This window comes from Vidua chalybeata, chromosome 1 (genome assembly GCF_026979565.1).
Source record: "Vidua chalybeata isolate OUT-0048 chromosome 1, bVidCha1 merged haplotype, whole genome shotgun sequence".
Classification (NCBI taxonomy): domain Eukaryota; kingdom Metazoa; phylum Chordata; class Aves; order Passeriformes; family Viduidae; genus Vidua; species Vidua chalybeata.
The window spans coordinates 88,878,237-88,903,996 of NC_071530.1; the positions used below are offsets into that span (position 1 = coordinate 88,878,237).

Genomic DNA, 25,760 nt, shown 5'->3' on the forward strand with positions numbered 1-25,760 from the left:
CTTGGGGACTTCTGTGTTGATGGCTGTGCCTGCAGATGGCTGCAAGTCACAGTTGCTGCTTCACTGGAATAGGAATGGTATGGATGTTGTATTGGCTCTCCTTTGTCCAGCCATCTTGTGCAGGGCATTACTCTGCCAACCTGCTTGTGGCTTCATACTAGCACTGCAATTGCGGCTGGTAACAGAAAGCAGGAGGCCACAGTAGGGGGACAAATCAAAAGGTCCTGTATCCTCTTTGAATGCAAAATTGCATTGTGAGGCAGTTTTATCCCAGAAAGGCCTGAATGAATAAGGCAGAGAGGTACCCTTTGGCACATTGCTCAGGATAAAAGTTCTCATGCTCTGACCACATCTGGCTGTATGAGTACCATGTGCACGTCAGTCACATACACTGACTCGAGGTTGTTGCAGTACAGGGTATTATTTGTTGTAGGAAGTACTGCAGTTCTTAAGGTCTCCCTGGATGGTCAGATGTTTGTCCTGCTGTATGTACAACTCTTTTTCACTGCCTTACATCAGAGGGGAAAACATCCTAGTAATCATGTTTTGTTGTTAATACGGTACGCATATGCCCCTCCACAGCCCATATTCTAGATTCTGTCATAGGGAAAAGCCAGTCCTTCCCGCCCTCCCTTTCTCCCCTCCATTTGGGATGAAAAGCCATCAGATACCTCTGGCTGATGCTAAACCTCTATTTGCTTTAGTACACATTAACAAGGCAGGCTTCAGAGGAGCACTGGAAATTGGGAAATGTGGGGGTTTGACTGCTTTAAGGATTAATTTTCTGGGGTGGGATTTTTTTTTCCCAACAGCCAAAATGGTTTATATAGAACATTTATGCTGTCACATCACTACAAGGTGGTACTTAGCTACCAGCAGGGTCCTGAAGATTACCCATCCTCTCATACATCTCTATCATAATGTTTGGCTGTTGTGTATCAGAGAGGTGTTTATTCCAGCATATGTTGCAAAGTACCATTTTGTGCTGCCATTATTTAGTTTTGTTTCATAAGAAGTGAACAAAATAGTAAAGGTACACCTGCAGTAAAGCTTCCACAGTGTATTATCACAGCTAAGGCATTGAGAAACTGCCACTTCAAGCAGGCAAATGAGTACAGACAGAAAGAAAATGCAGTGCTTAGCTCTTTTATTTTGACCAGTGTAATGTAATTACTTATACTAATCTTCCATTATATTTCCTTGACTAGCAGAGACAGGGACCTAATTGTGTCTCTAGCTGTTGCTACTGCAAAGTACCTTTTAAATCATATTAACATCCATACTTGATCTTCCTACTGGTTTTGACGTGTAGATCACAATATCCTGTTAAATTACTCAGCAAGAGTGGCTGGCTTGCGGTGTATGCAAGCCACAGCATAGCAATGTATCTAGCGTGAGTGATTTGTGGAAGTAGAAGAGGCAATGACCCCTTTTCGCTGGGAAAGCACTTGACCTTCCTTTTTCAAAGCTTTATGAGTTTTGTGCAGCATTCTAACATAGCTGGTACTTCAATACCAAGATGCCAGAAATAGTCAGAAATTAATTATTCTACTTCTGGCTGTTCAAGAAACTATGCTCCCTTTTCTTTGGCGTCGATCTAGCAGTAGTGATGAACACGTTCTGCACAACCAGGCTGGATTATTGTAACTCACTGAAGCTGAAGATAAAAGCTCCATAGAAACTTCAGATACCGTGTAGCACAGCAGCCTAGCTCATTAGTAGGTGCAGCACTGTGAGCACACGGCGCTGGTGCTGTGCATCGTCAGCTGGCATCCCATTTACTTCAGCAGCCAGCTGTGGGCTCATTCTGCTCATAAGGTCACCAAAAGATTGGTAGGGATGCTGCTTGTCTACACATTGCCACTTTGCCTCTGGTACAGGGCTGCCCATCATGTGCAGAATTAAAACTCCCTGGAACTGGACATGACCAGTTTTGGCCAAAGACCTTTCCCAGAATCTGAAAGGCAGCTACAAAAAAAAAGTCTCTTCTCAATTTATAGCCTTTATGTTCTTTTGAAGGAATCTTTCCTCCTATAGTAGGAGAAGAGACATTTTAAGATGTGTATGTCTGAAAGGAAGGATAGTAAAACTTGGGAACAGAGTAGAGTTCATCCTGGAGAAAACTCTGAACTCCCAGTTATGACATTGCCATTCTAGTGATGAATCAAAAGGTGTCGCAGAAGTGCCTTAGCTTGTGTTTTACTGATAAATACACCATAGTGTACCATGGGCGGATCTCAGTCTTGCTGTCAGGACAGGCATCAAGAGGTCATTTAGCTCCTCTACGTAGCCTGGTTCCTACAAGAGCTGGAGAGTGCTCCCCACAGTCCAAAGGGAGTTGTTGTCCATGCAAAGATTTGAGGAGGCTTGGGAGGCCATGGCAGACGATCACAGCAAAAGCTGCAGGGAGGATCAGGAGTGCTACAAGAAGGCAGCTTTAGGAAATGGCAGATGGCTTTTGGATGATGTGCTGACAGAGGATGATGTGCTGAAGAAATTACATTGTTTGACTCTGCTGCATGCAGGGAAAGGGAAATTCTGCCATTCAGCTCTGTCATGCCGCCCTATCTTGTCAGTCTCAGAAATACAAGACTGGAGGGTAGAAAAGTTGGGAGAGCGACTCCTCCAGGCCCTTGGATGGGAGCATCAAGCCCTTCCAGCCCTTCTTCTTCATCTGGGATGGAAAGCCATGCTACAGGAGAAGAGGGGCTCATCTCTTCCCATCTGCCTTGAGGACCACCATGGTTCTTACACTCCTTCTGCTAGAAGGGATCTCTAAAGGTCACCTAGATGAATTATTTATGGCTACCTTATCTCTTCCAGAATTTCTTCCTTAAAAATCTGCAGTGAAGTGAATTGCATGCAGTAGTCTATTTCTCTGTTTTGTGATCCTTTTAGTTGGAAGGTCTGCTCTCTTACTAATCATAATTACAACGTTATTACTTTTTTCTCTTTTTTTTCTTTTTCTTGTTTTTTTTTCCCTTTAATTGCAAGTTAAATCAGTGATTATTTTTTTTTTTTTGGTCCAGATACAGAGAAAACCAGCACTGTCCTCATTTATAAAAAACTTTTTCTCTTGGAAAGCTCTCATCTTATACAAGAAAACCCCACATTTCAGTCTCTCCTTCCTGATCAGACCTTCAGGAACTCTCTTAAATATGTTGCTTTCTTATACATTCTCTCCAGTTTCTCCACACTTCCTGCAAGTGCAATGCACCGAAAAATCAAATGTGGCCTCCTCACTGCTGAGCAGAGCACAGTAATTGCTTCCTTTTTCCTTCTGCTAAAATGTCACAGAATGAGAATTGTCTCTCCATCGCCCCAAAGCCTTAAAATATTGGTTCTTATGCAAGTCATAATTCATTGTCAGTTGCACATCCAAAGTTCTTTGTGGGTTTGGGTTTTTTGGCGTTTTCTTTTGTTTTCTAGTTATACCCCATTGGGCATCTCTTGTATTTCATACCAAACATGAAGGTGTCTGCACCCAAGGATGTCTGATTTCATTGTAAACTTTTTGTTCTAATGAAAGTAGTCCTCTGAATTTTGGTGTATTGTTAAGGTCAGAAAGGGATATCAATAATTTTTCATGAGGTATAGTGGTCTTAATGTGATTAATAACTCAGTCATTACAGCATCTGGCGTTAAAATTAGTGAGAAGAAGGATTGATTCTAGTGTTTTGGGCCATGATACATGTTAGGGTAGAAACAAATGAGGATCAGCTGTTGTTTTCCATATGAAGCCAAACTGTGGCAATGAGTCAGAAAGCCTGACAGAGTCCAAGTAAATTGTATGGGTTTCCTGCTGAAATAAGTGGCATGCCCTGCAACGTATGACATGTCTTCCTCTGACCTAGGACACCTTGCTTTTAGCAGCATTCATCTCTGCAATTTATACAGACATTCATATTTCACTTTCTCCATTTAATCCTAATAACCAGCTTTTAGAAGAACATGACAGCATAACATATGGGTGGTAAAACTGCTCATAAACCATAATAACATGGCCAAAAAAGCTTAGATAGATAGATAGATGCACTATGCTTATTGTGACATTCTCTTATTAAGAGGTATAGCTACTTATTACAGCCATTAGCTTGGTGACTTGGAAACAGACTGAAGCCATTATTTGAAAAACAGGCTGTAAGTCCAAATTTTAAACAACTGTGTACTTACTACATGTAAGAGATATAATTATGTTTGCAATTCTGTTCTTCACTGTGCAGATGGTAATTTTGTTCATTTGTGGTTTGCACACTGATAATGTTTGCTGTAGAACTGGCCTTGGCAGGACTAAGTGTGTGTTAACAGTAAGTAGGCAGTCTGTAATACATGGTTATAATTTTGTTGATAGGGTTCTGGTGGGATGAAAACCAATCAGAAACATTAGTCTAAATAATTTCTTACTATAGACAGGCTTCCTCTGTCCGTGTGTGCGTGCATATGTTTTTGCACCTTATTATTTATTTTTATTGTGTGAAGAATTGTTTCTTTTTTTCCTTCTCATTTGGAAACTTCTATGTTCATTTTCAGTGTAGGCAGTATTTGCAAGTTCATGCCTTTAGGAATAAAATTTAGTTTCTACTCAAAGTAATTTGAAGTTTCCTATTAGTTTTTAGGGGCTGGTGTATGTAATATACACTTATGAATGTGTATATGAGGCAGATATAAAAAAGAAGCTGTCTATTAAAGGTACCCTTTTCATTTCATATTTTCTGAAGAGTTATTCAACAGATGTTTGAGAACAATTAACAGCATATTTTCAACAGCCACTCCAGTTTTCCAGATTGAAAGGGGAACAGATAAATATGCAGATCAAATCTTTAAAATGCTTTTATGATATTGAGGTTAGATGTTAGATTGTCATGGTACAGTACATCTATTTGTACAGTTCATTGTTCAGGTTTTCCACTTCTAGAATTGTGTGGCACTCTCACTTTAATTAAATTGATGTAAAAGGGAAGAAAAAGTAGTTACATAGCAAGCCCAAGATGCATAATAAATTAGTAACATCTTCTATTGTTTCTTGTTGTTTAGCCAGTACAAAGAGTTTTGCAATGTACTAAGGAAAAAGGGCATAGTACAGCATACTGTATAAATGTACACTAAATATATTACAAACTATATAAATTATATACAAGTGTACTTATAAAAAAATAGATTCCATATTACAATTATCTATGCATGTTTATAGGTTAAAAATTCTTTATAATAACCACAAATTTTATGGCTAAAAAATAAAAAGTGCCATAGGATGTATTGTCTTAGAATGGGCCAAATGGTATAAATTCTCAGAATAAATGAAAAAAAAGTCTCAGTCTGGGCTTTGATATTATGCTCTAGCAACTCAAGATTTTGCCAAAAGCGTCATAGCTACCAGAGCCACATAAAACAAATATGATTAAAAGATCTCATTTAGTATCACCAAGCCCTGACTGCTTTATGTTCTTTTATTATCCTCTATATCCCTAAGTTTGTGAGAGCAGCATTATGGGTAAATGGGAGTGTTTCATCTCAGTTTGCCATGCTCATGGGAGGAATCACCCATGGTGCCCTTTGTATTCTGTTAGGACTAAAGGATTCCTAAAGGATCTTCCCTTTTACCTGTAATTTGTGGGCTGCAGCCTGGTGTGAACAGACCTTCCTCCATGTGAGGCTGCGAGTGGCACTTCAGGAAAACACACTCTGTAATAGCATTGCACACAGATGTGCTCAGTAATGTGTGTGCAGTGTTCCTTCTCTCTTTCCACTCTCACTCTTCTCTCTGAAGACCGCCAGCCTGCCAAGGCAAGGATTTCAGCTGTTCTGTAAAGAACTTAGTACAGTTGTTGGTAATGTGAATGTAAAAGGAATAGTAAAATCACTTATATTAACGTGAGCTAATGTATTCAGAACATAATCAAAATGATTTCTTTCTGAGACTGAAATGGTTACTGTGATTTATGGAATATATTATTGTTCGGGGAACATTGGGCCCTTTGGCTTTTGATTCCAGACGTGTTAACAAGTCCTTTATTAGGTATTATTAATACCAATTTATTATATGCTTTATAGATGTAACCATTTCACTTAGAATATGTTAGGGTATTTTAAAATTTTTTTTATAAGACAGCATAGAGTCAGCTATCTGTGAATTAAAAAAACAAAAAACAACAAACCCCACCCTATGAATTACCCTAAAGTATTCTGAAAAATCCACTTTTTTTTTTTTTTTTTTAAGAAAAGGTGTGTTACTTTGTAACTGGGAAAAAAATCACACTTTAAATACAGTGTAGTTAAACATTTGAATATGATCAATAGCACACAACATGCATTTGTTTTCTTGTCTGTAAATAAACTTGCATTTCATTGCCCCTTGTTGATCTAATTATTGATGTAGGCTGTTGTTACTTCCTTAAATTGTTACAGCTTTGGGCAAAAACTCCTAATAGAGTCTTTTTTCTTCCACCAAACAGCAAGATGTCTGTCTTGTATTTGTCCCCAAAGAGTTACAGCATTGAAAATATATCCCTAAATATATATTGCAAATAATATTTTCTTCTCCTTCCATCTTGGTGTCTTCTGAAATTCAGCAAACCTACCTACCTGTCATGCAGGCCACCCTGCAAAGTAGCAGCTTTGGATGGGGAAGAAGGAAGTAAATAAATCTAAAAGCCACAACCCTCCTTATTCATTCCTATGCATTTTTGCTCCTCTGAGTTGCCTGCCTTCCCAATTTTAAATCCTAGATAATGTTTTCTTTTCACCCTCACTGTTGCCTCTTTTTGCAAGAGCAAAGTCTTTTTTTCAGACTAGGTGTTCAAACATCTGACTCACTGGGACTTTGATTGCAGAGAAGGATGTGGCCTCAAAAAAACCCAAATAGGATGTTATAATCTGTTTTCAGACTGTCAGGAGAGATATGGCTGATTTTGAATCAGTCAGCAAAACCTGGCTTTGACCATCTCTGAGGCCTTAAAATGTTCCTTGAGAAATACTGATTATTAAAAGAATAGACAAACTTCATGAAGCAGCAGATGCTTATGCAGGGAAAAAAATCATGTAAGTCTGTAGATTTCTGTAGCATGTTTTTTATATAATCATTAGCAACCATCTCCTGTACAGTAGGTTGCTTTTTATGGCAACGTAAGTGAAATGTTGGGAAGCATGTCTCAGACACTTCCTCATTTATTAACCACCAGCTAATAAGTGTCGCTTTTTGGCCCTGTTTACCTATGAATAAAATTTTAAATAGTCATGGAAAATAATCTGAATTGTGTGTTAGTGACCAGATGAGATAGATAACCTTATGTAAATAACAAATTAACAGGCCAGTAATACTGAGTGTAATGCCTAGGAATGCAAGCTGTGCCACAAATGCTGTCCAATAAATAGGCCTTTGCAAGCAGTGTCATAGGAAAGAGTGCTACAAGGCACCTCAAAAGGGCATCCAGTGCAGCCCCTCTGTCAGAAGGATCATCTTTCCTTAATCATATCCTGAAGGTCATCATGTTCCAGTTTGTTTGAAAAATTTGCTCCCTGTTGTGGTCTACAGTTGGTTGTCATCATGAAAAGCGTGGGATCCTGGCTTTTTTGTACAGCAGTGAGAATCTACTCTGTATCTATAGCAAAAAGGTTCAGGAAGAGGGACAGTCACCTGAATACATCAGACCAGGCCCGAAGTTACTGGAGAAGGAAGGGGAATGAGACTTGGATTTACTTCATCTTGTGACAGGAGAATACCTTTTCCCCCATTTCCCAAAGCTGGGCTGAGCAGCTGTCTGATGCGTGTTCATAACTTCATATACAATAACCAACATCTCAAGCTCTGCCTGCAGCCTAATGCAGGCTTCCAATTTTTGGTGTGCTCAGTTGGCACGTTGCTTTTCTCCACACTGACAGAAAGGCAAATGATATCTGCCAGAGCCCCAGTGTTGCTGGAGGTGGTGAAGCCATGGAGCGTGAGTAGCTAGGCTGATATATCTGGAAGGAAAAGCTTCATCAGCTCAGGAGCATGGGGTATGAGGTTGTCTGGAGTAGTGATGTAATATGGTCATGTACTGGCAGGTGGATGGGGAAGAAGGAAGTAAATAAACCTAAAAGTACATGAATGCCCAGCACACATTGGCAGATGGGAGATGGCCTGTTTTCCCTCGGTTGGTAAGGTGGGTGGAGAGCTTTTGTGTGGTGGAGCGGAGGGCAGGGCACTGACCACTGTGTTGCACATGTGCTGTTCTTCAGGCTTTGTGGCACAGCCTTGGAGAGGTAGCAACCCTCCTGCCTCCTAATGCACTTTATCCATAAGTGCTCGTAACTAACTCAAGGAGTTGTCCTCTCTGCACTGTGGTGGTGCCTACAGGTGCTCTGTGGATCAGGCCTCTGTAGTGCTTTAGTGCTTAGGGGAACCCCTTTGGCAGCTGCAGTCGCATGCAGATGGTGCAAGACACTGTGGTGCCTTCAGGGAACGCTGCTATCCAGCTTGCAGGACCTTGGGAGAGCACCTGGTCTTCCCTGTGACCTTCTTGGTGCTGATTGTTCCTTGTTACAAGGCTCAACTGGATTTGTGTCACACAAAGAGACAGAAAGTTAATTCATGATATTGGCAAATGCACTCCTGAGTAAAGATGGGCACAGTGTGCGTGACCAGTGGAGATAGGGAGGATTGTGAGACTGGAAAGGACTGGTACTGAGAGCCAGTCCTCCCACTGCTCTCTGAGTCAGACTCCTCAAGGCAAATGCACTGAATTGCTTCAGTCAGCTGTGCCCTGTACCACAGGCTGATTTCTGTTTGAGTGCATGATGTGTGAGTAACTAACCACCATCTTCTGAGAAGATCTTGTGCATTCCCATGGAAAAGGCTGGAATCTGCAGTGCCCAGCTGAAGGGACAGTTAAGTGCCTTCCTTTGATGTGGGTTACATCACCTCAGCATTGAGGGGGAGCATTGTTGTTGCTCCATAGCTCCAAGGCTTTGTACACTACCAGATGTTCCAAGTAGCCTTGTAGTAGGTTTCTGGTTTCTGTCTCTCAGGTGGGCACTGCACACCTAATGGAAAAAATTATACTGGAAAGAAACAGTATGGAAATAAATATATAGTAATCTAATCAGAGTAGAACTGCTTAGTTGTTCACTTTCCCATTTTATTGTGATTTTGAACACTTTCTTTTTCCTGAAAATAGAATTTTGCATAAGTAATTTCTAGCTTTCTTTTCCTACTAAGGATTTTTTGTTTTGCTCTTAGTTCTGCCTTCTCAGATCTTTTCTGATGTCCTTTCATCTTGGTGGTTGCCATACACTTGCTTGTGAATTAGAATGCATTAAAAAAATTATATGGGCATGCTGTCTTTAGTATGTGAGAGGTCTTTATCCCCTGCAGAAGCTAAGTGACCTGTGATATTTAATACATTTCTTTAAAAGACTCTAGGGAAGAACAATCTATCAGCTTGTAAAATAAATAAATGAATTCACTTGACAAAGAGCAAGCGAAAAGTCTTTGGGAGAGGGGACATGAAGCAAGGTTTCTTATAAGCCTGGTTTGCTAATGTATGTCCTAGACCAGCCCCTGTCTCTGATGAAGGCAGTCAGAAGCATTCAAATGGATGTTTAATTTTGTCAACTGCAAAGGTCATTTCTCAGAAGCCGGTATTGTCTGTGTCAGTTATTTCTTCTTATATTTCTATCCATCATTTGCTGTTGATCGCAATTCCTTCTTTTTGGGGTTATATTGCTTTGAGCAGGAGTTAATTTCATGATATGAAATAGTAGTGCTGCATCCAAAGAAAGGCTGAATTCTGGTACTAAGGTCTGTAGTGTCGTTCATAACAAAAATAGCATCAGGTCCCCAGTTGATGTAGATCACAGGGAAGCTTCAGAATTGCATTTGAACTAGGTTGCATCCTCATCCCAGACCTTTGTTGCATTTTACCTTTGCAACAAGCTGTCATTGCAAAATACTTGTTTTTTCAATACAAATGTGATGTGCTTGTGTCTGTTCAGACCTGTCAAACACTGGTGGTTGTCTCAGAGGCATCACCCAAGGACCTGCCAGCCCAGCAAGTGCACACTTAGTAGGTTTTGCACTCCTTGTGCTTGGTTCAGTGAATCCAAGGTGAATCAGGAGAGTCCTGAGGTTTCAGTGCATTTTTACACACCAGCTGCAGCACCTCGTGGGGGAGGTAAAGTAAAAATAAAAAGGCCCCAGCAAGGGTTAATATACTGGAACGACTGAAATGATCACTGTTGATAAATACTTTATGTAATTAGTATAATACTTTCTTCTGTTAATGAACTGAAGCCGGGGTGGGGTGCAGCTGCTTGGAGGCAGGGAGCACTGAGGGGGGATTTGAAGCCGTTTGACAGCGCACTCAGCCTCTAATAATCTACTGGGCCATTTTTAATTCACAATAGTTTTTCAGAATATTTAATGTAGTCCTTTTTTCTGCTTATTGAAAGTTCTCCTAATGTTTTCATTCCCACCCCAGTGGAACAGAAAGTGAATAAACAAGGAAATGAATGGAGATGTATTAAATTATGATCTTAAACTTAACAAGCCTGTTTGTTTTTTCAAGCTGCTGAATAAATCCTCTGTGATTTGTGCTGCAGAGGTCAATGTTCTGCAGTAGGAAATGACTGGTTACATGTCAGTATTCTCCAAGAGTTCATCTCAATTACTGGATTTGTCAAACATGACAAGCCTGAATGACTCTGTGGTGAAAATAGCACACAGTTTGACTATTAAAGTAATTGGAGCATTGACATTTAACCAAACTGCAGGAGAATTGCAGTAATAAGTCTGAGGAGCACTACCACAAGCAAAGCAGAGACCAGTATTTTTATAAAATAAAATATTTTATATTTTACCAGTTAAACTGGTGCTTTTTTGTGTTTTGATTAAGGTATCTCTCAGTATATTTTTAATTTAAAACATAAGATTAAAAGGAAATGGTAAGTCCTTTTTGCAACTTTTTTTGGAAGAAGAACTAAGATTTGTATAATTGGAAACTCCATTAATTTGGTGCACACCCTGCTTCAATTTTAATATTGTTATGAATAATTAATGTATGTATCTTTAATGTCCTCATAAAGTATACACACTATAAAGTTAAAAATCTATGTATGTACATACATGTACGTGGAGATCGTCGTGTGATGATCAGCACAGAATTAAGTTATAAATGTGTCTATTACTTGATCTCCACTTGCTACTCTACCTTGCTAAAGAGCTACTTCTGGGCTTTCAAGCCTGAGATGTGGGTATTAAAACTTATTGCTTTAGTAAATGCAAAAGAGCTTTTCTAAAATCATTTGAAAGTCATTTACCAGTCTCCATCTGCAATGAGATTTTAATTTAAGATATTATTTCTGATGGTAAATTCTACATACATCAACTTTTTCAATATAAAGGATTTTGAGAGCAATACAACTGTCAGTCACTGTGGCTAATTTGAATTTATACTTGTGGATCAGACGAGATTTTACAGTCACCAAAATTGTGTTTCAGACAATGGCTTAAACGACAGCCTCTTCCAGTGTCTGGAGTAGGGACTGAAGTAATGATGATTTATGACAGTAGTCTGAGGGGGCTCATCCTCAGGTGAGTTACCTGCATTTTGGCACATTAATTTTACCTTATCTGAACTTGAAAATCTGTTCTCTCCCAATTACGGGAGCAATTATTCATGTGGAAATTGGGACTCATCTGTTCCTGGTGAAGTAAATCAGACAAAATAATCCCAAAAGACAGTGTCAGGAGCGTGGTACAACCAACAATATGTCTGAAGTACTTCAATTACATTAACTTATATTTTTTGTGGGGTACAGAGTATGATTTGCCACTTCTGCAGCCACATCTTAATTACTGTGCTAGCACAGAAGCAGAGAGCAGTACTTACTGATTTAATGTGTTATTTGCCTTGACTTGCTTAAGTCCCATCTCCAAAGAGCTGTTGAACATAATGCTTAAGTCTGTTTCTATTGTGGAAAAGTATGTGTTTAAATCCATCTGATTTCAGTGAGATCCATACGTATAGGTGAGTATTTAGCTGAGCATTAAAAACCAAAATATAAATTTAACTGCTTTACTGAATTTGGGGTTGCATGATCCAAAGCAATACTTTGGTCACTTAGTCACAGCCTAAGTACAGATTTTGGGCAGTCTTTTAAGGACAGACTTTCCTATGGAAAAAACAAAGGAGAATTCAGGGAAATGCAGATGATGTTTCGCTATGTGTTTGCTGATCTTAGTGTGAAAATAAATTATGTGTTAGGACCAGAACAAAATCTTGGGAAAAACAAAAGATGCGGGTGAGAGTCATAGTTTTGGTTTGTTTATTTTCCTCCTGAATTACATCCTGGGGGTCTGTGTGGGCTGAGGGCTGGGGAGAGGAGACCTAGAGGCTGCTTCAATTTTTCAAGTATGTTCTATAAAACCAGTCATCTTCTCCTCTGTCACTGATGTAAATCCATTCCATCCAATGTCCTGACGTTGCTCCTGATTTGCCCCTAGTGTATTAGAGATCAGATACACTTTCCCAAAGAACAAGCTCGCTCCAGTTCTGGAGCTGAAGTGGCACTATCCTTACCTAATATAATTCCATTTACTTGGAGTGTCATAGAATATTGCAGTTGTCCATCTTCTAGTGTTTTTGTTTCACCTGTAAATTAGCTTTGAAGATCCCAACTCATACTGAAGTGTTCCTCACAAAAGTGCCTCAAGTGAAATGAAATAAATAATTATAAAGAAACAGCAAGCTGTGTGTGCTCTTTTCTGGAGCTCAAGAGTCTAAAAGCAGAAACCTCAGATTCATGCATGAAAGAAGAAACTTCCTTATTAAGCATTCAATAGTTTAGACAGTTTTAGCTGCAAAGGTTAATGTAGAGCCCAAATCAATTATTTGGAACAGCGGGTAGGGAGGAATGATTTTTTCTGTACTGTACAGTGGAAATGGGAGAAAAATACATCCAGGAAAAAGCATCATGATTCTGAATGAACAGTAAAACAGGAAAATTATTTGGAACAGGTTTTATTCAGAGCTTCTGGAGTAGAAAGAAATTAGGTAAAAACTGGGAGCAACGTTACCTTTCCACTCTCGGGCAGAGGGATGAAGGCAGCGTGCACTCTGACATTAGGAAAGCAGCATAGCCTGTGTTAGCCATCCAGCCTGTTAACCATGTTTTGAACTTCCAGATGATGGAAACAATGCAGAAATGCCAGATACCAAACACAGTAAATCAGCATCCAGCAAAAGGCTGCTGACAGAGATTTTTGAAGCAACAGGAGGACCTTGTAGCAATTTTACCTTACATGTAGGCTTAAAGTCTGAGCACAGTGAAATAATGAGTTGTTCTGGATGGTAAGAACAGAAATTCTAGGGAGATTTTGCTGATGACTGCCAGGGAGTAGCTGTCACTAGAGACATTTGAACAGGTGCCAGTTGTGTTAGGACTTTTGGGACAATCTGCATAAATCCCAGGTGGAAGAACACTCATTCCAAAATACCAAGTTTTTCTCTAGATTGCTGGCCCTGCAAGATAACAGTCTGTGAGGCCTCAAAATAGTAGCTCTAAAATGCAAGAGTACAGTTACAAAATTCACACAAAATTCTTTAAGTCAGATTTCATTCTGATAGTTCTGCAAATTTGCCCAAGATCCAAAGCCATCCACGTTGCTGCTTTACTGAGCAGAACTGTCTGTCCAAGAAGTTTCATCTGCTTGGTGAAATTGAGTTATAAAAAGTTTAATTCCAGAGATTTGTCAGATTTGGCCAATAAAAGAAAGCAAATCCCACTATACTTTAGCAAATCCTATTGTAGATGACTTCTGTGGAGCAGATGGGGAACTAGGCTGGGTTTTGCTCTGTGGACTGTGATTGAAGAGCTCCATTGATTCAGACTGAAGCAGCTTAAGAAGTTACTACCATCTACTTTGCCCTGCCTCTGTTGGAATTTCTTATCCTTGAGGTAAAAATAGCAAAAAGTAGTGTGCCTGCTCTCCAGCCACTGCAGCTCCCAGCTTGAGGGATGTGTGATTCACCTTCAGGTTTTATTTGGTATTGAGGCAGCCGTGAGCTGAGGTGGCGGGGAACTTGGAGTCTCTAACTCATTAGATTTAACTGTGGCAGTGGAGTGGTATGGGAATAGGATGGGAGGGCCAGCAACCTTTTCGGTCACCGCTGTTAAATCCAGTAGGAATTGCTTCACAGAGGGCTTAGGGTCCCGACTGGAGAAGTTGCAGTGAACCATTCCTTTCCTGCAGCATGGTTGACCAGTGCTGTGCTATCTTTAGGGAATGAAGGAGCCCTTTATTAGCTGGTAACTGTAGTCATTTTCTTATTGAGCTCCTTTAATGGGTTTGTTTAGAAAATCTTGATGGTTAATTAGAAAGCTTATACTAAATACAAGTCGTAAATAAATAACAACAAATATGGAGCACACTCATTTACCTACATTGTTTTAGTGTTTTATAAGAGAAAATATTTTCATTTCACCCCTGTAACTGATTCAGGGCAAAAGTAAATACTCTTATATGACAAATGACTAACCATGCAGTGAATAGCTGTAAAGGAGTTGTACAATTCAAAGGTGCTTCTGAAGTAATTTTTAAGAAACTGTCAAACTTGTCAAATGTGGTAAGCATGAAGGCATGTTTTGGTTCTGTAATTCTTCCCCTTTTTTAGCAAATTGTGAACTAGAGATTTGATTATTGTTTTTCTTGGTTTTGGAGAGTATCTTTCAGATTTCCAGAGGACTTTCTGCAGGCATCTAAAGTTTAGAATTTACACTATAAAGTATTTTGTGATGCATCATGTTATTTTTACAGAAAAAAATAATCTGTAAGTCCATAAATCTCATCCTTATTCATGCTTATACAAAAGTAAAGCATTTAAAGTAAACCATCTCCACTTGCAAGGTTAATATAGGCTTGATGTGGAAAGGCATTTCGGCATTAGTATAGTGCTTAAGTACATGCTTGACTTTGAGTCCAGAAGCATTGAAGTACCTTCCCGAAATGGAGCAGTAACCTGGGGCTTTATTCAGCACAACTCAGAAGCTTTCTCAAGGACTAAAGGGTTTGATTTTCCTTTATTCCCTGTGAGGGGACACACCCAAGATTCCTTTTCTAAGGATTTTTACTGTAGCACTCAAGGAGAAGCAGGGAAGTAGGAAAGGATGTTTCCTAATACATTCTGATACACTGCTACCATGAGACAGCATAACTTAATAATCATATATTTTCAATAAAATGATGTGGAAATGCTTTTGGTTTATGGTATGGAAACTTTGAAACTTATACTGAGTTCTGCTTTTCTATTTGGTATCCCACAGCACTTAGGTCTGTGAGCTTGTTGCCTTCACTCATAGCCAAGGATAGTGTTCACTTATATAAAATCTTACAAAGTCAGAGCTCTTTTTCGTATTCTGACTTATTATTAACTTCTTCTTAATAGCAGAACTCATAGATTTCTTTGTTATTTTTCTGTTAAGGGGAAAAAAAAAAGTTGCTTTCATTTTTACATAAGTTCAGTTATTTTATCTGAGTGTGACACTCAGGCTTCAAAGAATCCTGTGCAGTACATTTTTAATCTGTTGTTTTTAATGAATTCTAGTCACTAAGAAATACTGTTATCTAGGTCAGATTTTTTGAATATTATTTTACTGTGGCTGCACATCCTGCTGTGCTTTCTCTAAAATGAGCTCCCCAATGAGGTCTTGCTGTTTTACTTTCTCACAGCTTTGTGGAGCAACTTTTCTTACTGTAAATGTAGGTTGTGCTTTGTTTTTCAATATAAATGTATTCTTAACTGAACCAACATCCACCCATCTAAGACTCAGTCTTAAACTTTCTTAGGGGACAAAAGAACAGGACATAAAATACCTCCAAATGTTACCACTAATATTCTTGATCCTTCCTATCTGTAAGGAACACAAAAGAGATGATCAACCCAAAATTTATTACTTAATTTCCAAGGTGTTGATTTAACTGCTTCTCAGCTAATCACAGCAAAATGGCCTTGACCATGAGGCACAGCAAGACATCGTTTGGTGTCATGGAGAGGCTCTGAGGTTTCTGAGCATTTCTCTTTCTGGACCTTTATTGTGACATCTCTATCTTCACCCTAACTTACCTCTTAGCATGTGTCCCCAAGAGATTTCTCCATCCCTTGCACAGAAAAGCATTGGGTCTGTTAGCCATGCCTACAGGAGGGGACATTGAGCAGTGGTCACCTTAGATCACCTAGATGAGTGACAGAGTAAAATTGCACCAGATTTGCTTCAGCTGGCTATCCTAACCTTTTCTGACATCTTGTTTTCTTCAACATGCATGGATTGGGCACATACCTCTGTGTTCATTGATAGAATATCACCACTCAGCTGCATAGTTTCTTTATTTAATTGAAATCCTTCTTCACTCCTGATGGAATGATTACTTAAAGATATTTCCAGGTACATGTCCTAACAAAGCAGTTCATCTCTCAGGATTGTTTTCTTCATCAAATAAATATTAAAGCTTATAATTGTGATGATTTTCCATGTGGAGTATGAATTTCTGACAGTGATGTCAGATCAGCTTATAGGTAGCTGAAAGGAAAAGCCAGTTTTGTAATCTAAATGGGTAAGAGAAAAGCAGAGGATATGTGGAGTTGATATCAGAAGGAGGATGCTGAAATGGAAAAGGTTAGAAGAAAGCTGGATGACAGCTGGGTGAAAGCGCTTCTGAGGACGCTCACTCGGTGCTCCCTGTTCTGGAGCTCAGATGTTAGGGTTCTGAACTTCCCATCTCACTGAGGTTTATGGCAGACCTCAGCAGTCTGAAAACTGGGGCTGTAACAGGGCACTCAAGGGGCAGTTTCCCTTAAAAGCTTGAGCTTAGAGAAATTCTGCGTAGAGTCACTGGTGCCAAAGCTGGATAAAACTGACTGATCCCACTGCAGCTTTACTAAAAGTTTGCAGCTAGCATTGACATACAGCCAAAAAAAAAAAAAACAAAAAAAAGGAGATGTGGACTTCAGCCAACAAGAAATCCAACCATTTCAACTGACCTGACCTGGTGTAATTTCATTTTCAAGTAACACAAGAAGGACTTCAAAAGGCCCTTGAATAGATGGTGGATAATTGACTCCTAGCAATGAGTGCTGAATATGGAGGTGCCTGTGCTGGCTATTATTAGATGTATTGTCAGCCTTTTGACACCACTGATCACAAGGCTTGTTGACACGTGTGCTGTATGATCTACTTCATAGCTAAGTGAAGCATTCAGGCAGGTGGTCAACATTAACAACTATACCTCTCCCAAGTCTCATTTAAACTCTAGTTTAAAAGTTCAAGAGGGACTTAAAGTTGGCTTGCTCTCTGCAAAAAGGGAAATTACTGAGGTGAGTTTTGCTGTCTGAAGGAACCACTGGATGTGGATTTGTGTTTCAGTAGGCATCTGTCTCTGATTAGATCTTCTAGCACTCATTACAGAAAAGGTAGTGCATTGGGACACATCTATGGAAATGGAGGCTTTTTTTAGTGGCAGTTTGAAGGTAAAGCAGTCTTTTTCAATCCTTTGCCAGGTCCGTAAACATCCAATTCTGCTTTGTAATGTAAATTTTGTCATTAAAGACCATCTGTGGTGCTTGATTTGTTTTTATTTATATATATTATATTAGTGCTGAAGACCTATATCCTTAGAAAGTACTTGTACCTTTTTATTAAAGGTTACAGTTCTTCTGAAGCACATTTATTTGGACATCTCAGACCAATGACATTTTGAGATCAAGACCTTTGAGGTTCAGTGTGTAGAACAAAATGTTACAATTCTTTTGTTTCTGCCAACCCATTCATTCATTGAGATGGCTGAAACTGTGCCCGGTGAATTCACAAAGAGCTGTATCTTGCCCTCTTCAAAGCTGGTGGGCAGGAATGGGAGAGGACAGCAGGGTGGCATTTAGAAAAATACATATTTTTATCCACAATGTTGGTTGTTTTCCCTGTGTAAGCTTTTTGATGCCTCTAATAGCAGGGCTGGTACTGATAATGGGCCTGGTTTCCTACAGGAAAAGGTGGGTTCTTGTTCTTTACTTTCTGCTCCTGTATCTATGTAATCATGCAGTGGGAACAGTCTGTCACTGCAGGTTAAGCAATAGGACTGGGATTCTTGAGGCCAATAATAGCACAAAGTCATCCAGAGAAGTTTTAGGGAATTTCAGAAGTATGTCAAGCCCAGCAGCAGGTCGGGGTCCCTCTTCACACTGGGCTGTCAGCACACTCCATCCGAGTTGGCAGGGAGGGCACCTCCTTCAAGTGCAGCAGCCTGGGCTGACACAGCCCCTCTTCGAGGTGTGGGAGTGGGAGCTGACAGGCATCCAGGCTTTCTGCAAGTTCCCAAAACCTATTGCCCTTTTCTTTGGAGGTGGTGGAAACACCTAAATCTAGAACAAGACGAAAAAGCATGTACCTCTCAAGAGGAGCAAACAAAACTTTTACGAATCGAGATGATACATTGCTCAGAGTTGCTCACAGGGAAGGGACCGGAAAAGAAAGCAGGGCAAAAGACATTAACACACAATGTTTAAGCAAAAATGCCTGGTCCTGCTGCTGAGTTCTTTAATATATCCTAAAGCAGCAGTAGGAACATAGCTTTTTGCTTAGCAGTTCATCTTTAAATGAAGAAAACAACTGATTAAAATATATATCTTGTTCGAGCATTGTGATGGCAGGCTGATGCTCACACACAGAGGCTGACTAACAGTAGCCCAAAGGTAAATGTCTTTACATGTGTAAGAATGCCAGAAGCAATCTTATATTTAATACATCTTCATTGACAGTGATGGATTTACTCTAACTTTTTATTTCATTAATGGACTCTGTAACACCTAACATCTACATTGTAACAAATCAATCTTATCCTGACTTCTTTTTTTACAATAAAGGCATGTTTGTAGGCAATTAATTTGCCTACAATTTCCATTACCATTGATGTGGCTACAATTTATTCTTATGGCAGAGTTCCTAGTGCTTTCCACTAGAGGAGTCTTGGGGGTTTAATCCATGTTTTTGAAATCTAACTTTTGCAAGAAAGTGTGGATTTAGAGGAACTTTTAAAAATTATTTATTTGCTTTTAAAATAGGATTCTATTTTTAAAATGCCTACAGCAAGTGTATTTGACTATTTTTAGTACTGTAAATTGGAGACTAGTCTGCCTTTCCCATCCCTAAGCAGTAATACCAATAAGATAAATTAACTTACTCTAGACTTTTATTAGTCCCAGTGAAAACAATATCTAGTGAGATCGAGGTAGTAAAGACTTTGTATTTGTAATTTGGATATGTATTTTCAGGAAAAAAATGTAAAAAACAATTCTACTGGCTTTGTTTGACCAAATTTGTGTACCAATACAACTAGCAGATTAACAATGCATAATGTGCTCTGTGTGTGTGAACTTCTGAAGAGCCCTCGACTCTCGATGCGTGACATTTTCAAAGAGGGCAACACCTTCAACAGGCAACATCATATCATCGTGTGTGTTCATCTATTGAAATTGTTTTTAAAGGTATCAATCACATATTTAATTGAAAAAAGGCTCATCCAAACGCTCAGTTTCAGGAGACAATTTATTCTTTTCAGGATCTGGTTCAGTAAGTGCCATATTGTTGGGATGACAACTGGATATATTTTTAGGTTGATGTGTTATTTTGGAGAACTATGACTCATTGTAAATTGGTTTGGGGCTCTCTTCTTCCTTTGTGTTCTTTTCTCCATGCCTTGTTGACTTACTTTTCATGCACTTCAGAGATTCTCTTCATGGAGCGGCCTGGCTTATGTCTTTTTCTTAATATTGTACAATCTCCCACCACTTACATATGGTCAAAAATTGCATCATCAATTTTATTCTTGTTATAACATTACCCTAGAATCTTCCAAGCAGATTATCATATGTTATCAGTATAGCAGCAATGTCCCTAGGGCTTATCTTCCCAGGCAGTATCCTGATAATGTGTTCTCCACAGCATCTTTTCTTTTTCTCTATTTAGTGGTGGACAACTGTTCTGAAGAGTGCTTCTTCCCAGACCTACAGGTCCAGTCCCCTGCTAATTTGTTTAGCAACACAATCAGTGCTGCTGTTCCTAGCAAGATGAATTTCACTGCTGTGTGGATACAAAAATACAAGCCACAGTTGCCTAGCTCTATTGGAAAGTGAAGCCTTAATTCAATAGGAAACAAGAACTTTCCTTACTTTGGCTGAACATTTAAAATGTCTTTATAAAAAAAAAAATCATCTCATTGAAGCAGTTTCACACTGGTTTTATGCTAAAGCTTGCCAATTTCCCAGCTGCCTGCTATTCAGTACAAAGACAGGTAGCATCCTCTGTTGTGCTTTTTTGACCCAGATTCTTTATTCACTTACGTCAGTGTTTGCTGTAAACAGGAATTTGCAATAACCAAGTGCAGAATCCTGTTGTCTTGTGACTGAACTTTTCAATCTTTGAATAACTACCCAGCAGCAGAATAAAAATGAAGCAGAGGAGTAAAGCCTGAAATACTCAATAAAAATACAAGTGAGGATCATTTAAAAAAAATGGTTTAGGAAGCTATACTGGATGATTTGCATATGTTGCAATTTACAATCACATCTATTTTGCACAGTCCACTGTCATTTCTCTATCCCATTCCCATCATAGCCAATGCACACAAGCCTAAATGTGGGAAAAAAACAGACGTCTGAAGAAATTTTCCTCCCTGCCCCCTACTCTCTGCATTTTTGTGACACTGTTGTCAACCTAACTGGATTATGTGTAACTTGGTAAAGCATATCGGAGTGTCATCACTGTTTTTGAGCTGGATTTGTGCAAGTTGGCAAAAGTAAAACAAATTCTACTTTTTCAAAGTTGTAATAACAGTGATAAAAGGAAATCAACTCAGAAGCCTTTAACTAATTCAGAGTAAGCTCATATATCTCCCTGGGAGGCAAAGCTGCGATTAGCATGTTTGAATGCCTTACTACAAGTGATACTTTGTGGAAATGCAGCACTTTTTGTGGGAATGAAAAGTGCAGTTGCGAAGCAGGCTGTTGATTAACAGAAGAGTTAGTGTAGTGTTTGCTGTGATTTCATCCTGGCTTAACAGAGCAGAACCAAACTGAACAGCCAAAAAATCAGGCAAGCAAGAGCCTTGTTGTTGTTTTTTACATCCTGAGAATTTGACTTTATACATTATTCTAGTTCCCTGTTGTCCTGGGAACAGGGGTCTTGGGGGGCAGAAAATACTGGTGCTGATTTTAATTCAAGCTTCCAAATGTTATGGAATAGGTACCTCTATTTTTATGACATTATTTCTAGTTGTTACAAAGCTTGGAAGTGAACAAAGCAGTTTTATGTAGTGGAAGTTGTATCCATGTTTTAGTCTGAGCAGAAGAAATAAGAAGGAAAGAGAGTCTCCACAGGGTAAAAGCATCATGTTAAGGCCTCTCTTGTACTGCAGTAATCCCACTGCCTAAGCAAACTCATGTGCGAATGCTCACCTGACATCATCTCTGTGACACACTTGGAATTGTGCTTCAGGTTTAAGCGAGTGGACACTACTTTGCCACTGACCCAACGAAGGTTGTTGTGGTCTGCATGTTCTCAAGGTTTTACAGAATTACGGTGAACAAATTAGATGCATTCTGACACCTGATAGACAACATCACTAAATACATACACTCAGTGAAAATTAGTATTAACAATGCCTGAAAAACACATCTAATTTTATCAGAAAAGTCCTTCAGATAGGCAGTCCATTCCAATTTTTTAATTGATAGCCTGTTTTCTTACATGTAGCAATATTTTAAAAAGCAATTTTACCACAACCTGTTTTCACGTGAGGGTAACTGATGGATGAAGTTTGCTTTCAGTGTTAAACTGTATGATAATGCAGGATGACAAAAATGAAGTGAATTATGGATCAGTGACAGATGAAAAGTGCTCCATCCATAGAGTCATTGATACTGTACCATGGCAAAAAGACTCTCTCGGTATGTGCTGCTTTATGAAACGATTTGCATGGCTTGCTATTCCTGAGCTACCGAGCCACTTTGGTGCTTCACATCATATATGCTCATGTTCCAGTAGAGAGCAAGACAATATCTTCACATCCTGGGAATCTTAAAGCAGGCTCTTAGCACAGCTTCTTTGGGAAGAGGATTGAGGTATTATTCGTGCCTCTCCAGCCTCAGATTCCCATGTTTGCCCAGCAGTAACTGGATAAAGGCAGTGATAGCTGTTTTTCTTTGATTCTAGCATTAATGAAGATGGTGGTTCATTGTGGTCAAAAAACAGGTAATACTGTTCCCAGGTTTTGAGTGTCTTACTAAAAACCCTCTCAGCAGCAAGAAATGTATGGGAGATTTTGCCTTAGCTTCTAGAGTGACTTAATGTATTCATGTCTCTGTTTCATTTATTCTTAAGCAAAGTACACTTTGTAAACTAATTTTCCTTAGCTTAAGGCCTATTTGTAAGTGAGTACTTAATCCTACATGACTGCAGATGAAGACACCTTGTGCTGTTAAAATGCCCAGGGTTGTCCCAGGTCTGGTCTGAGGCCAGAGAGCTCTTTTGACTGCTGGTGCATGCTCACAACTGCACAGCATGGCAGCAGCACACTGTGATGTCTTCCAGGGTTTGAGTAGGTGTTCTCTGCCTCTAGCTGTATCACTCACTACACAAATCTGCCCTGAGAGCATGGCTTCTCTGAGGCAGCCTTGCCTTATGCTATGGAAGACATTGTGCTATGTCCAAAATGCAAAGTAAAAGGCTGCTGGGGACAGCATGGGCGGGTCTGGGATGTGGCTTGCACTGTGTGAACTGGCTGTGAAGGGGCACAGCTGCACGGCATGTAAACCATCATCCACTGCCCATGGCTGGTACCACTTGGCATCTGAAACACCAAGAAACACTGTACAAAAAACAGGCTTCCAGACCCATAAAGACATGTCACTTGTATTGCAGTTGTATATTAATTGTGCAGCACTAAACATTAGGAAGAAGAGATTGTTTCATTACTAATATTGATGAAAAATCAAGTGATGTCTTTGTGACCACTCTGAACAGGACTGTGGTTGTAAGCCCAAAAAATGCAAACTACAAAGCTTTCTTGTTTCCTCTGATCAAGTAATATTCTCACATGAATGTGCATAGCAACAACTTCAGAAAACAAAAAGAGTCTTTGTTCAAAATAAATGATTATTCAGTCCTTTTTAATTTAGCATAGAGTGGCCCTTTATATTGAGATGCTCAAACATATCTGTGAATTTTTTGAGTGCCTAAAATTCTCAGCATATTTAAATTGCAATTATTAGAAAGGGAAACAGTGAGCTTAGCAGTTGCAAGGCTTGCAAGGAAGAAGAGGGCAGAACCAAAGGTAATGCTGATTTTTTTGGCATTGGTCTTTTGCATGTAGTTCTGACTCTCATTTTAAAAAGTCTTGGTGTGTGATGTTATGTGATGTTAATTGTAAAGCAGAACAGAAGTGGATATGCTATTGATTAGAATTGTGAAGCTTTGAAGTAAATGAAGTAAATGCTAGGGCATAGCCTCCATACTGAGGAGGCTTACAGTGCAAGTTTTTGCTCAGAAAGAAAACCAAACCAATCCAGACTGTGTTTACAAATGAAGGCTGGTTGAACACTAGGGATTTAATACCTATGCTCTAAGAGCTGCCACACTTGATTGGCAACAATATAGACTTAAGTTGTGTTTAGCTTTATTTCCAGATATAGGAATTCTTGTGTGTCCCCTAGTAGTGGTTCAGAGTTGTGATGCCTGTAGATTTTACTTGGCTGGTTGTGGGAAGTGATCATGAAGTTCTGTGAGGCCACAGGGACTCAGTCTCTTTCCTTTATACATCTTTTTTTTTTACTTGAAAGGATATTTCTCAAGACAGAGGCTCCTTTTATATCTGTTTTCACTGTGGCACTAACCCCACTGTCAGTGCTTAACAACGAGTATGTAGCATTGCACTGAAAACCAACATGAAAAGAACTTTTAAGTGGCAGAAACAAGCTCTTAGAAGTTAGGAAAAGCCAGATGTGTGGCTTCTTCTGTGCCTCCGATTTGGCCTTATTATTCATACATATTGTGTTACAGCCCTGAATTACATCATTGCAGCCGTTTTTCCAGAGGACCAGCATTCCCTTTGAGCATGAGATGAGCAGTGTTCAGGACATGAATCAGTTTGGTCTAATGAATGAGGATGTTGTTGAAGAAGTTAATCTAGGAATTGAAAATGGTGTGATGAAGAGCAAGGATGGCTTCAGGAAAGGAAATGACAGTCTTGTGTGTAAATCAGATGAACTGGAAACAGGAGACTGCTGCTGGCTCTGCCTCAGGGTGGCAGGGAGAAGGATAGCACTGGGATTAGGAACTGACTCTGAGCAGTGTGGGAAGGGAGAAGTGCAGCCAGGCTTATCTGTCCCTCTTGGCTACTGGCCATGGGCAAGCCAGACTGCTCTGGTACCCAAGGTTCCCAACACAGTGTGCACAGCTGTGACAGCAGCAAGCAGGGTTGGGGGGCGGCTGTGGGACAGGCTGAGCTAGGCATGTTTTGCTGTCCCAAGTCTGGAAGGTACAAGCCAGTGGTGAATAATGATCGTTCTCTGGTTTGTTATGCAGGGAGAGACAGTGTCTGTCCTGGTTTGAAGATGTGGAAAAATTCATATTGGTCCAGAGGTAGTTGGCAGTTGGCAGAAGGGCACTGGGCTACCACGCCTGCAGAAGGCAGCATGGGAAAGTTTGGAGCCAAGAGCCAGAAACAAGTGTCAATGCAGGTTTTGTTTGAGCGGGCAGGATGTGGGTCATGAAGTTGGATCAGAGGGCTGCTGAGGACAGCAGGACCACTGGGAGATGTTAGAAGCATGCAGTCCTTAGCTGCTCAGATCTTTGTGGTTTTGTGGTCACTGGCATACACTCTCCAACTGGTCAGAGCAACACTCCACTCCTGATCTAGAGACACTTAGTGAAGAACTGCAGATATTTTCCAGAGCCTTATTTGCATTGGAAAAGGCACTGCAAATTATTAAAATATAATCTAGGCAATTATATTTTTTGGTGGAGAATAAAAATAGAAATAAAGTTAAGGCCTTGTTTTGAAGCTTAAATCCTTCTTTTGGGCTTTGGTGAAAATACTTCTAATTGTCAGCAGAGTTAGGAAGAAGCAACACTTCGGAGTTTGGCATTCCCAGCTCAGGTCTTGATTTCAACCTATCTTCAAAAATCACATTAGCAAAATTGTTAGAATAAAATGGTTGTGCAAAGACATGCTGGGGTACTGGCATAGAGACAGGATGGTAAAGTTTGCTTTTGGGTCTTTGGGAAAAACAGGAGACCTGCTGCTGTTACTTGTTCCTTGCCACACACTTCAATATAAGTATCATCTTCATTCATTCCAGGAGCATCTAAACTAATCAGATTGCCCTTGTGTGGTTCTTCCTGCAAGACAAAAATGGATTTAAATCCATTCCAGGTGAGCCAGGAGAATTCAGTTAATAACACTGAGCCATTTACACTGGAGTGCCAGCAGATCACTAAAATAAATTCAAGTTGCTTGGCATGCCTTTGATATGACATCTGCTGCTGAATTTCACCTGGTAACATCTGGGCCCAAGTGCTTTTCTAAAATAGGGGAAGAAAGTTGTCTTGGAGAAATAGTGTTGGCATTTCTACTGCATTAAAATTTACTATAAGCATTTTGTGTACCATTTCTCTAAGGATGAGCAGGTGGTAATTTTAACAATAAGGCTTACACTTTGTCTTCTTTCTGGGGATCT

The 25,760-nt window shown here is 39.7% G+C and overlaps 1 protein-coding gene across 14 annotated transcripts in view; it reads left to right on the forward strand.

Annotated features, from left to right (window-relative positions):
- Positions 1–25,760, forward strand: part of LOC128783698 (poly(rC)-binding protein 3-like) — a 499,860-nt gene that overhangs the window by 389,718 nt on the left and 84,382 nt on the right. The window contains exon 5 of one of the 14 annotated variants that reach the window (XM_053934724.1): positions 11,477–11,569. The exons of the other annotated variants lie outside the window; for them this stretch is intronic. The gene's annotated coding sequence lies outside the window, so the exon portion shown is untranslated. The remainder of the gene's footprint in view (positions 1–11,476; positions 11,570–25,760) is intronic. 14 annotated transcript variants of the gene reach the window in all.